Source organism: Ascaphus truei, chromosome 8 (genome assembly GCF_040206685.1).
Source record: "Ascaphus truei isolate aAscTru1 chromosome 8, aAscTru1.hap1, whole genome shotgun sequence".
NCBI lineage: Eukaryota > Metazoa > Chordata > Amphibia > Anura > Ascaphidae > Ascaphus > Ascaphus truei.
Genome location: NC_134490.1, coordinates 31,380,077 through 31,394,173, shown reverse-complemented (window position 1 = coordinate 31,394,173; position 14,097 = coordinate 31,380,077). Strand labels below are relative to the sequence as shown.

The following is a 14,097-nucleotide window of genomic DNA, read 5'->3' as shown; positions in this document are numbered from 1 at the left end:
AAATATCAACTCTCTGCGACCTCCAGAACTGAGATAAGAAATGCACTTTAAAACATCTTTAAAATACAGGATTATAATTAAACATGGGAACAGGGGAACATACATTTTCATGACATGACAAGGGGGGGAGGATGGAGAAGGGGGGGGATGAGGAATGGGAGAGGGAGAAGGGGGGGAGGAGGGAATGGGGAGGAGGGAGAAGGGGGGGGAGAAGAGGGAGGGGGGGAAGGAGAGAAGGGGGGAGGGGAGGAGAGAAGGGGGGAAAGGAGAGAAGGGGGAGGGGGGAAGGAGAGAAGGGGGAGGGGAGGAAGGAGAGAAGGGGGAGGGGGAAGGAGGGGAGGGGGGGAAGGAGAGAAGGGGGAGGGGGAAGGGGGGAAGGAGAGAAGGGGAGGGGGAAGGAGAGAAAGGGGGGGAAGGAGAGAAGGGGGGGAAGGAGAGAAGGGGGGGAAGGAGAGAAGGGGGGGAAGGAGAGAAAGGGGGGAAGGAGAGAAGGGAGAGAGGGGAAGGAGAGAAGGGAGAGGGGAAGGAGAGAAGGGAGAGGGGAAGGAGAGAAGGGGAGGAGGAAGGAGAGAAGGGGGAGGGGGGAAGGAGAGAAGGGAGGGGGGAAGGAGAGAAGGGGAGGGGGGAAGGAGAGAAGGGGGAGGGGGGAAGGAGGGGAGGGGGGAAGGAGAGAAGGGGGAAGGAGAGAAGGGGAAGGGGGGGAAGGGGGAGGGGGGAGGGGGGAGGGGGGGAAGGAGAGAAGGGGGAGGGGGGAAAGAGAAGGGGGAGGGGGGAAAGAGAGAAGGGGGAGGGGGGGAAGGAGAGAAAGGGGGGAAGGAAAGAAAGGGGGGGAAGGAAAGAAAGGGGGGGAAGGAGAGAAGGGAGAGAGGGGAGGGAGAGGGACGGAGAGAAGGGGGAGGGGGAAGGAGAGAAAGAGGGGAGGAGGAAAAAGAGGGGGGGAGGGGAAGGAGAGAAGGGGGAGGGGGGAAGGAGAGAAGGGGGAGGGGGGAAGGAGAGAAGGGGGAGGGGGGAAGGAGAGAAGGGGAGGGGGGAAGGAGAGAAGGGGGGCAGAGAAGGGGCGGAGGAGAGAGGAGGCGGGGAGAGTAGGGAAGGGGAGGGGGGAGAGTAGGGAAGGGGAGGGGGGAGAGTAGGGAAGGGGAGGGGGGAGAGTAGGGAAGGGGAGGGGGGAGAGTAGGGAAGGGAGGGGGGGAGAGTAGGGAAGGGGAGGGGGGAGAGGAGAGAAGGGGAGGGGGAGGAGAGAGGGGGGAGGAGAGAAGGGGAGGGGGGGAAGGAGAGAAGGGGAAGGAAGGAGAGAAGGGGAGGGGGGAAGGAGAGAAGGGGAGGGGGGAGGGGGAAGGAGAGAAGGGGAGGGGAAGGAGAGAAGGGGAGGGGGGAGAGGAGAGAAGGTTAAGGAGGGAGAGAAGGGGAGGGGGGGAAGGAGAGAAGGGGAGGGGGGAAGGAGAGAAGGGGGAGAGAAGGGGGAGGGGAAAGCAGAGAAGGGGGAGGGGGAAGCAGAGAAGGGGGAGGGGGAAGCAGAGAAGGGAGGGGAGGAGAGAAGGGGAGGAGAGAAAGGGGGAGGAGAGAAAGGGGGGGAGAAAAAGGGGGGGAGAGAGAAGGGGGGGAGAGAGAAGGGGGGGAGAGAGAAGGGGGGGAGGGGGAGAGAGAAGGGGGGAGGGGGAGAGAGAAGGGGGGAGGGGGAGAGAGAAGGGGGGGAGGGGGAGAGAGAAGGGGGGAGGGGGAGAGAGAAGGGGGGGAGGGGGAGAGAGAAGGGGGGGAGGGGGAGAGAGAAGGGGGGGAGGAGAGAAGGGGGGAGGAGGAGAGAAGGGGGGGAAGGAGAGAAGGGGAAGGGGGGAGAGAGGAGGGGGGAGAGAGGAGGGGGGGAGAGAGGAGGGGGGGAGAGAGGAGGGGGGAGAGAGGAGGGGGGGAGAGAGGAGGGGGGGAGAGAGGAGGGGGGGAGAGAGGAGGGGGGGAGAGGAGGGAAGGGGAGGGGGGAGAGGAGAGAAGGTTAGGGGGAGAGGAGAGAAGGGGAGGGGGGAGAAGGGAGGGGGGAAGGAGAGAAGGGGAGGGGGGAAGGAGAGAAGGGGGGAGGAGAGAAGGGGAGGAGAGAAGGGGAAGGAGAGAAGGGGGAGGAGAGAAGGGGGAGGGGGGAAGGAGAGAAGGGGGCAAAGGAGAGAAGGGGGGAAGGAGAGAAGGGGGGGAAGGAGAGAAGGGGGGAGGAGAGAAGGGGGGGAGGAGAGAAGGGGGGAGAGAAGGGGGGTGGAGGAGAGAAGGGGGGGTGGAGAAGGGGGGGAAGAGAAAGGGGGGGAAGAGAAAGGGGGGGAAGAGAAAGGGGGGATAGAGGAGGGAAGGGGAGGAGAGAAGGGGAGGGGGGAGAGGAGAGAAGGTTAGGGAGGGAGAGAAGGGGAGGTTGGAAGGAGAGAAGGGGGGGTTGGAAGGAGAGAAGGGGGAGGTTGGAAGGAGAGAAGGGGGAGGGGAAGGAGAGAAGGGGGAGGGGAAGGTGAGAAGGGGGAGGGGAAAGGAGAGAAGGGGGAGGGGAAGGAGAGAAGGGGGAGGGGAAAGGAGAGAAGGGGGAGGGGAAGGAGAGAGAGGGAGGAGAGAAGGGGGGGAGGAGAGAAGGGGAGGAGAGAAAGGGGGAGGAGAGAAAGGGGGAGGAGAGAAGGGGGGGAGGGGGAGAGAGAAGGGGGGGGTGGAGAAGAGGGGGGGGGAGAAGAGGGGGGGGAGAAGAGGGGGGGGAGAAGAGGGGGGGGAGAGAGGGGGGGGGAGAAGAGGGGGGGGAGAAGAGGGGGGGGGGAGAAGAGGGGGGGGGTGAGAAGAGGGGGGGGGAGAGAAGAGGGGGGGGAGAGAAGAGGGGGGGGAGAGAAGAGGGGGGAGAGAGAAGAGGGGGGAGAGAGAAGAGGGGGGAGAGAGAAGAGGGGGGAGAGAGAAGGGGGGGGAGAGAAGAGGGGGGGAGAGAAGAGAGGGGGGGAGAAGGGGGAGAAGAGGGGGTGGGAAGGGGGAGAAGAGGGGGTGGGAAGGGGGGAGAAGAGGGGGGGAAGGGGGGTGAAGAGGGGGGGGAAGGGGGGAGAAGAGGGGGGGTGGAGAGGGGGGAGAAGAGGGGGGGAAGGGGGGAGAAGAGGGGGGGGAAGGGGGGAGAAGAGGGGGGGAAGGGGGGAGAAGAGGGGGGGAAGGGGGGAGAAGAGGGGAGAGAAGAGGGGGAGAGAAGAGGGGGGGAAGGGGGAGAAGAGGGGGGGAAAGGGGGGGGAGAGGGGGGAAGGGGGGAGAAGGGGGAGGAAGAGGGGGGGAAAGGGGGGGGAAGGGGGGAGAAGAGGGAGAAGAGGGGGGGGAAGGGGGGAGAAGGGGGAGAAGAGGGGGGAAAGGGGGGGGAAGGGGGGAGAAGAGGGAGAAGACGGGGGGGAAGGGGGGAGAAGAGGGGGGAAGGGGGGAGAAGAGGGGGGGAAGGGGGGGGAAGGGGGGAGAAGAAGGGGGGGGAAGGGGGGAGAAGAGGGAGAAGACGGGGGGGGAAGGGGGAGAAGAGGGGGGAAGGGGGAGAAGAGGGGGGAAGGGGGAGAAGAAGGGGGGGGAAGGGGGGAGAAAAGGGGGGGGGGAAGGGGGAGAAGACGGGGGGAAGGGGGAGAAGACGGGGGGGAAGGGGGAGAAGACGGGGGGGGAGGGGGGAGAAGACGGGGGGGAGGGGGGAGAAGACGGGGGGGAAGGGGGGAGAAGAGGGGGGGAAGGGGGGAGAAGAGGGGGGGGGAAGGGGGGAGAAGAGGGGGGGAAGGGGGGAGAAGAGGGGGGGAAGGGGGGAGAAGATGGGGGGGGGAAGAGGGGGGGAGGGGGGAGAAGTGGGAGAAGAGGGGGGAAGGGGGGGGAGAAGAGGGGGGGGAAGGGGGGAGAAGAGGGGGGAAGGGGGAGAAGAGGGGGAGAGAAGAGGGGGGGAAGGGGGAGAAGAGGGGGGGAAGGGGGGGAAGGGGGAGAAGAGGGGGGAAGGGGGAGAAGAGGGGGGGGAAAGGGGGGGGAAGGGGGGAGAAGAGGGAGAAGACGGGGGGGAAGGGGGGAGAAGAGGGGGGAAGGGGGGAGAGGGGGGGAAGGGGGGAGAAGAAGGGGGGGGAAGGGGGGAGAAGAGGGAGAAGACGGGGGGGAAGGGGGGAGAAGAGGGGGGGAAGGGGGGAGAAGAGGGGGGGAAGGGGGGGGAAGGGGGAGAAGAAGGGGGGGAAGGGGGGAGAAAAGGGGGGGGGAAGGGGGAGAAGACATGTGGGAAGGGGGAGAAGACGGGGGGGGAGGGGGGAGAAGACGGGGGGAAGGGGGGAGAAGACGGGGGGGGAAGGGGGGAGAAGAGGGGGGGGAAGGGGGAGAAGAGGGGGGGAAGGGGGGAGAAGAGGGGGGGAGAAGAGGGGGTGAAGGGGGGAGAAGAGGGGGGGAAGGGGGGAGAAGAGGGGGGGAAGAGGGGGGGAGGGGGGAGAAGACGGGGGGGAAGGGGGAGAAGACGGGGGGGGGAAGGGGGGGAGAAGACGGGGGGGAAGGGGGGAGAAGACGGGGGGGGAAGGGGGGAGAAGAGGGGAGAAGAAGGGGGGAGAAGAGGGGGGAAGGGGGAGAAGAGGGGGGGAAGGGGGGAGAATAGGGGGGGGGAAGAGGGGGGGGGAAGAGGGGGGGGGAAGAGGGGGGGGAAGGGGGGAGAAGAAGGGGGGAGAAAAAGGGGGGGAAGGGGGGAGAAGAGGGGGGGGAAGGGGGGAGAAGAGGGGGGGAAGAGGGGGGGAAGACGGGGGGGAAGGGGGAGAAGACGGGGGAGGGGGGAGAAGAGGGGGGAAGGGGGGAAGAGAGGGGGGGAGGAGAGAAGGGGAGGGAAGGAGAGAGGAGAGAAGGGGTGGGAAGGAGAGAAGAGGGGGGAAGGAGAGAAGGGGGGAAGGAGAGAAGGGGGGGGGGAAGGGGGGAGAAGAGGGGGGGGAAGAGGGGGGGAAGAGGGGGGGGAAGGGGGGAGAAGAAGGGGGGGGAAAAAGGGGGGGAAGGGGGGAGAAGAGGGGGGGGAAGGGGGGAGAAGAGGGGGGGAGGGGGGAGAAGACGGGGAGGGGGAGGGGGGAGAAGAGGGGGAGGGGGAAGAAGAGGGGGGGAAGGGGGGAAGAAGAGGGGGGAAGAAGAGGGGGGAGGAGAGAAGGGAGGGAAGGAGAGAGGAGAGAAGGGGTGGGAAGGAGAGAAGAGGGGGGAAGGAGAGAAGGGGGGAAGGAGAGAAGGGGGGAAGGAGAGAAGGGGGAAGGAGAGAAGGGGGGAGGGGGGGGGAGAAGAGGGGGGGAGGGGGGAGAAGAGGGGGGAGAAGAGGGGGGAAGGGGGGAGAAGAGGGGGGGAGGGGGGAAGAAGAGGGGGGGAGGGGGGAAGAAGAGGGGGGGAAGGGGGGAAGAAGAGGGGGGGAGGAGAGAAGGGGAGGGAAGGAGAGAGGAGAGAAGGGGTGGGAAGGAGAGAAGAGGGGGGAAGGAGAGAAGGGGGGGAGGAGAGAAGGGGGGGAGGAGAGAAGGGGGGGAAGGAGAGAAGTGGGGGAAGGAGAGAAGGGGGGAAGGAGAGAAGGGGGGAAGGAGAGAAGGGGGGGAAGGAGAGAAGAGGGGGGGAAGGAGAGAAGGGGGGGAGGAGAGAAGGGGGGGAAGGAGAGAAGGGGGGGAGGAGAGAAGGGGGGAAAGGAAGAGAAGGGGGGGGAAGGAGAGAAGGGGGGGGAGGAGAGAAGGGGGAAAGGAGAGAAGGGGGGAGGAAAGAAGGGGGGGAGGAGAGAAGGGGGGGAAGGAGAGAAGGGGGGAAGGAGAGGAGAGAAGGGGGGAAGGAGAGAAGGGGGGGAAGGAGAGAAGGGGGGGAAGGAGAGAAGGGGGGGAAGGAGAGAGGGGGGAATGAGAGGAGGGGGAAGGACAGAAGGAGGGGGAAGGAGAGAAGGGGGAAAAGAAGGGGAGGAGAGAAGAGGGGAAGAAGGGAAAGGGAGAAATGGGTCCGTTTCTTATGGCCCTCATCAGTTTTATACATGCGCTCTCCCGGTCATTGAGACATGTAGGACGTTTCCTAATAAACATGCAGTAAGGCTAATAAACGACAAACTGGCCAATCATGGCGGGGGTCTGCAGCCCATTAAGCGGCTCTCCGGGAAGGCCTCTGTCTTACCTTATTAAAGCTCTCGCTGCCCCACTCGAATCCGACGCAAATTCTGCATGAGCGTGGTGACGTCACGTGCAGACGACGCGGCGGACATCTTTGACAAGGGCAGTTGCAGCGCTGGTTCTGTTTTCTCACCCTGATTTTATAAACGCGGCCCCAGAGCCTCGTGGGGCTGGTAATTATTTCTAAGAATTCTCGTATGGATCATCAATATAGATTTAACATAACAGGGCTGGGGTAAAATGTCCTTATTGGAACTAGTGAGAGATGCCATGTAAGTGCCATCGCATGAGGTTCATGGCAATCGGTTACCTCTATCATCACTGTACTCGGGAGCCTGAAGATATTGTTTCCCCAGAAGGGAGTTCAGCTCCATTTATGTGCAAACAAATCAGTAGGAGTGTGACGGTGAGGGGGTAGCTCAATAATAAAGGTTACCCCTGAGCCGTGTGTAAAGGTCCCAAAGAGTCAGCTCTTGGACCCAGCTGTCGTACATGTATCACGGAGACTGTGTAATAATGAGACAATTCAATATTTTCTGTGATTTGCCTTTCCAGGGGTGCTGGGCAGTGGATCTGGCGAGGCTGTGTATAAGGGTGAGTTTTGCAGAGAATCTTTAATCAGATTGTTGCTATGTATCGGGGTTCCCAAGTTGTGGGATGTACCCGGGAGTCGGGTAAGATTCTCGGGCACATTGAAGCACAGTACTTCGGCAAAATCCTACCCTGGAAACGTTCTTGCGACTCACTGCCAGGGTTCCCTGCTTCAGCACAGGCTGGAAAAGTAAAGCAGGCATGGGGGATCAAGGTATCCCCAGAACAGTCCCGGGGTCCCTAGTATAAGGTGGGATGTCCAGACCATGCCCAGTCACCCTGAACCTGGTATAGGAGTTCAGGGGGGTGCTCCAGCTATGTTTAAAAGCTGCAAGTTTTTTTTATTGTGTGGGTACCGTAAAGTCAGGGTTATGCAGTGTGTCAGGGATAAGGCTGATAAGAGTAGGGAACATATATTTTTATTGTATTCCTGCCACCGGACCAGAAGACTTATACCAGTAAAACACACAGACACATAAGCAAGAGTTTTATTACATTTTTATATTTAATAAATGTGAATGCTTATAACCATGTATATCTGTGACTTGAATTCCAAATCCGTGGTTCCGAGAGATCAGATGGCTACCAGGCTTGGCCCCACTGGGTCTGTTCGGAGTCCGGACTTGAAAGCCTCAGGGATGCCACGGTGTTAGAACAGGAGGAGTACTGCAGTTATACTTTAGTACCTCCGTCCTGGGCTAACAAAGGGCTATCTGGCAACTATTTGTCCTTACCCAGACTGGACAGGGGGTTCGCTCAATATGTCAAGAAGCAGAGGTGCCAGGTTGGCGCATGCCCCTTGGCAGATTGAGAAAAGGTGCCCACCTGGCTTGGCAAATTGGTGATTGGCTGGCAGGAGAATGCCCACGCTCTGATAGACTGTAGAGGTTTGTGAATGGAACTCTGAAACCCATAAGAAACCTTGCAGCCAATCAGGACCTCAGATTCCAAGCGCCAAACCCTCAGCGGCAAATTCAAAGATGCTATGTACTGAATAGACACAAGCCGGCTTCAAAGATTTTGACTGAGAACATTTTCTAAGTCCCGCATTTTGAGGCCGTAGCGGTCATGGCTGGGATTGCATGCCGAATTGCGTTCCAGGACTTTCCAGTGCATTGGAAAGGGCTCCTACAGAGGTCGTTTGTGACAATTTCGTTTAAAGGAAGATTTTATCCGTTGGCCCTGTTCCCAGTAAATGTGTTAACAGTGTAAATTGTGTTACTTTGTGTGTATGTCAAATGCTGGAATAAATTACAATTTATTTTACTGCTATGTCTTGTTCAATCAGATGATCCCGGCGGGACAAGGTGTTGATAAACCTGGTTTCCCGTGACAAGGAGGGAGGGGGCAATCTCTAACGTGAGATTGCTGCAGCTCCTTCCAAAGATAAACGCACCTGGACTGGGTGAGAGCTGGCCAGGACCTGATCGTGACCTCCAGTTCCCGATATATTTGTAGCTTTAAAAAAAATTAAACATGCAGATGTTAAATATGTCAGCGGGGTCATGGAGAGAAAACCGGCACTGTGACCTCTCCCGGTGATGGCATCTGAAAGCGCCTTTTCTTCTATGATAAGGTACATTACCACTACCAATGATCTCTGGAGAAGGGGAACTTAACTCTACTACTCCCGGTGCCCTCATTATTCACAGTATTAGAGCTTGCACATGCTGAGAGCGAGCACTCAGCGCGGTCAAATAAATTGCGACAATGTGTTTGACCAGCGTAGGCACGTGCCCGTGAGTGCTCCACGCTCAGCGAGACAAATTCTTTTGAATTTGTCGCGCTTGCCCTGATCACGTGCGCGGTTCAGCCAATGAGGGCGAACCGCTCACGTGACATCACAGGCACGCCCCCCCTGCGCACGCAACTACCCTGGACACAAATCGTCCCTGCTCTCACGGCAGGGTGCACGAGCGAGAGCGCACTTGCTCCCAGCCTGGCCGCAGCCTTATGTTTCTGGCTTCTCCAGTAAACAATAATTTGTTATTACATAGTTACATAGTTACATAGTAGATGAGGTTGAAAAAAGACGTACGTCCATCAAGTTCAACCTATGCTAAATTCAGACAACAGATACTTTATTCTATATCTATACTTACTTATTGATCCAGAGGAAGGCAAACAAAAAACCCCATTAAGGGGAAAAATTAATTCCTTCCTGACTCCAAGAATTGGCAATCGGATTAATCCCTGGATCAACATCCTTCCCATGTATACTTATTTGGTATATCCCTGTATACCTTCCCCAGCTAAAAAGATGTCCAACCTTTTTTTGAACAAATCTATTGTATCTGCCATCACAGTCTCCATGGGTAATGAATTCCACATTTTAACTGCCCTTACTGTAAAGAACCCTTTCCTTTGTTGCTGGTGAAATTTTCTTTCCTCCAACCTTAAAGGATGGCCCGAGTCCTTTGTACTGCCCGTGGGATGAATAGTTCTTTTGAAAGCTCCTTGTATTGTCCCTGAATATATTTGTATATAGTTATCATATCCCCTCTTAGACGCCTCTTTTCTAATGTAAATAAATCCAATATAGCTAGCCTCTCCTCATAAGATAGATTGTACACCCCCTTTATTAATTTGGTGGCTCTTCTCTGCACTCTCTAGTTCCATAATGTCTTTTCTTAGGATTGGTGCCCAAAATTGTACTCCATATTCAAGGTGTGGTCTTACTAATGCTTTGTAAAGGGGCATAATTATGTCTACTTCCCTTCCATCTATTGCCCGTTTGATGCAAGATAAGATCTTGTTTGCCTTTGCAGCTACTGCATGACATTGGGCACTATTGCTAAGCCTGCTGTCTACAAGCACTCCTAAATCCTTCTCCATCAAGGATTCCCCCAATATATCTCCATTTAATTTGTAAGTCGCCTTTTTATTCTTGCATCCCAAATGGATAACCTTACATTTATCTGTATTAAACCTCATTTGCCATTTACCTGCCCACGTTTCCAGTCTCTCCAAGTCCTTCTGAAGAGAAATTTCATCCTGCTCTGATTCTATTACCTTACACAATTTAGTATCATCAGCAAAGATGGAGACTTTGCTCTCGATCCCAACCTTAAGGTCATTAATAAACAAGTTAAAAAGCAGGGTCCCAGTACCGATCCCTGAGGTACTCCATTCACAACTTTAGCCCAACCTGAAAAAGTTCCATTTATGACAACCCTCTGTTGTCTGTCCTTTAACCAGTTTTCAATCCAGGTGCATATATTATTACTGAGTCCAATTTTCTTTATTTTGTACACCAACCTCTTGTGTGAAACCGTATCAAAAGCCTTTGCAAAATCCAAGTAGACCACATCAACTGCATTACCTTGGTCTAAATTCCTACTTACCTCCTCAAAGAAACAAATAAGGTTAGTTTGGCAAGATCTATCCTTCATAAATCCATGCTGACTATTACTAATAATTTTGTTTTCCATTAGGTATTCCTGAATATTATCCCATATTAAACCTTCAAGTAGTTTCCCTACTATTGAAGTCAGGCTTACAGGTCTGTAATTCCCTGGGTGTGATCTAGCTCCCTTTTTAAATATAGGCACCGCATCTGCTTTACGCCAATCTTGTGGTACTGAGCCTGTGGAAATGGAGTCCTTGAATATTAAATATAATGGTTTTGCTATTACTGAGCTTAACTCCTTGAGAACCCTTGGATGTATGCCATCGGGGCCAGGTGCCTTATTTATGGTATAAAAACATTGGAGGAAGATAAGCTAGATTGATAAGAGCGGTAGTAACATGCTGATAGCTAAGTATATAAATGAGCAGATACAGGTGTAGTGCACTTTCCCCCACCCCCAGGGAGATGTGTGGCTATGGTGTATGGGTGTGGTGCAACACCTGATGGTGCCCGGGAGATCTGAGCCTCCGCTACTGGGAACCTGGGGTGCGTCTGAGTGGTGCTCGGTATGTACGTGATTCTAGCGCGTGAATTCCCCCGTTACAGGACACAAAGAATACACACTTAGTATAGCAGAACAGTTTTACTATATGCAGCTAAATATAGTTACAGCCTACCCACCAGGCCTTGCATTGCCGTATCTTCCAATACTCCACCCCCTCTCAATGGAGTCACCGTCCCCAAAGTACCTAGGGCACCCAACCAACCCGGTGTCCCCAAGGTCAATCCCCCCACCCAATGTGTGGTACAGTCCCTGCTGGGAGCCTTCTCCGATTGGCTGCCGTCCGCACGCATACACTGCGCATGTCCATCTTCTTTAATGGCCACCGCACTGGGGAACCCATCTGCGCCTGCGCACGCATGCTGAACATGGCAGCGCCCTGCACACGGAAGCCGTCACGGATCTGCGGCGACCCAGTCGCCCCTGCCTCAACCTCCCTGCAGCTTCCTGCCTATGGCGGTCTAACAGCAGCCTCTGGAGGCACCCACAGAGGTAAAGGGGATTGTGAGGGGAACAGGAATAAAGATACTGAAGAAGTAGATACATTAATACCTAGCAGGGCAGCCAACAGGGTGGGTCTGCCGGGGTTGGCGTCCTGGGCCCGGTGAGTCGGGGGGGCCCGGCCGTCCGGCACTGCAGGTTGGGCCCAACCTCTGGCGAGGCCTGTCTGCCGGTCCTCTCGCGGCAGGGCCCCGGCTGTCCCTTATCAGCAGCCTGCATGACTCTATCCCTCTGTCCCACGCCGATGGGCCTCTCTGACATCAGCGCTCTCTGCTTTCGGCGTGCGACGGCATGAGATTGAAGCCTGTCGGAAGCTTGGCCTAGGACAGAGGGATAGAGGCATGTAGGCAGCTACTGCTGAGGGGAGAGTTGAAGTCCGGCCGCGAGATCAACAAGGTAAGTCTTTTGTTTTATATGTATTGTGGGGTGGGCTTTTTTTAAATATGTATTGGGATGGTGTGGGTCTTTTTAATATGTATTGGGGGGGTTGGGGTATTTAATATGTATGGGGGTCTTTTTTATATGTATTGGGGGGCTTGGGCTTTTTTTAAATGTATTGGGGGGGATGAGGGCATTTTTATATGTATTGGGGAGGTTTTGTTTTTGTGTGTGTGGGGGGTTATATGTATTGTTTTTTTTATATATGTATTGGGTAGGTAGGTTTTTTGTATGCATTTAGGGTGGTTGGGGAGGTTGTACATATTTGGGGGTGGGGATTTTTTTGTATGTATTTGGAAGTTTTTTGCATTGGGGTGTGGGAAGTTTTTTGGTATATATCTTGTGGGGGAAATTGTGTGAGAAGGGAGGGAATGAGTGAGCGTGGGGTAATTGAGGGAGTCAGGAAAAGAGGGTGTAAGGGTGAGACGCAGGGGAGAGAAATACATGGGAAGAGAGAGGGGGAAAGGGGGCTCGTGTATCAAGGATAAAGCGTCTCGCAGGTGTAAAACGTAGGTGTCCATGGAGATTGGCGTTTGTTCAAATAAAGCCCTTTTTTTAACTTACCCGAGTGCTGCTTATCTTGGATTCTGCCATTCAGTTGCTGCTCCGGATGTTCTTTCATTTTTGTCTATCTTTGCCCGAGATGCAGAAAGCACACGATGGAGGGAGCGTGGGAGTCCTTACAGCTGACACAGCTGCTGGATACACAGCCGCTGCAGCTCCGTTTGCCTTGATTGCACTATCCTCTTTGGGGGGGGATAAACATATGAGGCAAGAAGTCGATTTTCCTTACCTCTTGGTCCCCATCCAAGTGCTAGGCACCAGCCCCCCAGATTACATATTTCTCGCCACAAGAGAACTACACACAAGATCAGACTATTTGCCAGCATACGCCCTGAGCGCATGACAGCAACACATTAGTGGCGGCATATAGATATGATTGCAATTTAGTAAGGGGTTAATATTAAGTCATTGGAGGTACCTTGCGCAGGCGAAAGGTGAGTTGGCTAGAGTAGCTGTGTGTATTAACCCCGATTGCAGATCTAAGTCACCTGCCCACTTGTGTGCTGTTGGTGGCGGTGGTATATGGGGACGGATTTAGGGGAGATATAACTAATTTGAGGGACCTTTGCGAAAGTTGGGCTCAGGTGGGCCGTACGTGACGTTTCCACTACCCAAAGTACTTCCCTCTGGGTTAGGGTGTGGATCTATTAAATATGACCAAGTGGAGAACCTTCTTCCTTGTGGCATCTTTGTATGCAGAGCAACCAGCCAGTTCAGCTTGGGGGTCAATGGGAGCAGTTGGGCGGGAAGAGAATCAACGTGTATCCAATTGAAAGCGAGGTCGAGAGAGACAGTCTTCAGTGCACGTTTTCTCTGGACAGAGCATTAGCGCGCATTTCTCAGGAAGGTAAAGAATTTTAGCTGAGGGGAGTGTGTTCCTTTGCGAACTGCATCAGAACTGGTAAATCCCACTGTTTCCTAAGTAGTCTAACCCATTTGGAGTGAGGCCAACTTATTGGTTGTAAATCTCACTCATTGGAAAGTACCCCGACTCCCTTTTGAGTAAGTTTCACTCATTTGGAATCAGGTTTACTCTCAAAGATATTCTTCAATCTTTTTCATTTTTCACTGCTTTAGAGTAAGCCTTATTCAAGAAAATTTTGTTTCGGTAACTTGAACTTATTTATTTATTGACATACACTCAGGTCATTGGAAGGCAATTTAATTATCTGGAAGACAATGTTAGCCACCTTCATTGGCAGTCAGGGAGTTTCACTTATTTAAAGACTCACCCATATGGAGTGGACCTCGTTAACGGGAAGGTAATAATCAGATTCATTCGAAATGAGTCAAGAGTGAGAGCTAGTGTTTGAGACTGATTTCTTGTTTCTCTCAGATGCCAAGCTGGAAAAGTAATTACTTTAAAGAGTGAGACTTGCTGTGTTTGTGTCCCTATTTAGTATAAGTGCACTCAATCTGGAAACTGGCGAGACTTGACAGGTTTCAACTCATTGATAATAATACTCATAGGAAGCTGCTCAGCTGCAGTGTAACACATTAGTACTATCATTCCCAAGTTTAAATGGTCTGAATTATTCAGTTGAAGGTCTCCTCAGTCCCAGTACTGTTCTCCCCAAATCTGTATCCTCATATTGATTGTTCTCTGCCAGCCACATTCCCTAACCTTAAAAAGAACACAAAAAAAAAGCACACACAACCCAGACTTTACTTGGGTAGGTAGATCAGCATCTGAATCAGCACAGACCCTCTATATTTAGCAGTGATAACCTTCATGGCACTATGCTTGCGCTATCCCATTAATGTGAGGTTTACCTGACAAGAAGGTGGTTCCCTCCTAGTGGTAGCTGGACGAAGCTCTTAGGATATTAGTTGTAGCGATTTGTTCCAGGAAGTTGCTGCTCAGACACCTTGCAAGGCGCCCTACTGGCATGAAACAAGTGGGAGACTGTGTTTTTTTTTTTATAAAGATGATTCACTAAAATATATATTTCTTCACAATTCAGGTTCCCGTGCCATTTTGTAAAAAATGTATTTTCTAAAGTGGTTGC

At 54.6% G+C, this 14,097-nt stretch overlaps 1 protein-coding gene across 2 annotated transcripts in view; it reads right to left on the bottom strand.

Moving 5' to 3' along the window:
* LOC142501347 (SURP and G-patch domain-containing protein 2-like) overlaps positions 1-14,097 on the bottom strand; it is a 137,275-nt gene that overhangs the window by 13,674 nt on the left and 109,504 nt on the right. The window lies entirely within an intron of this gene.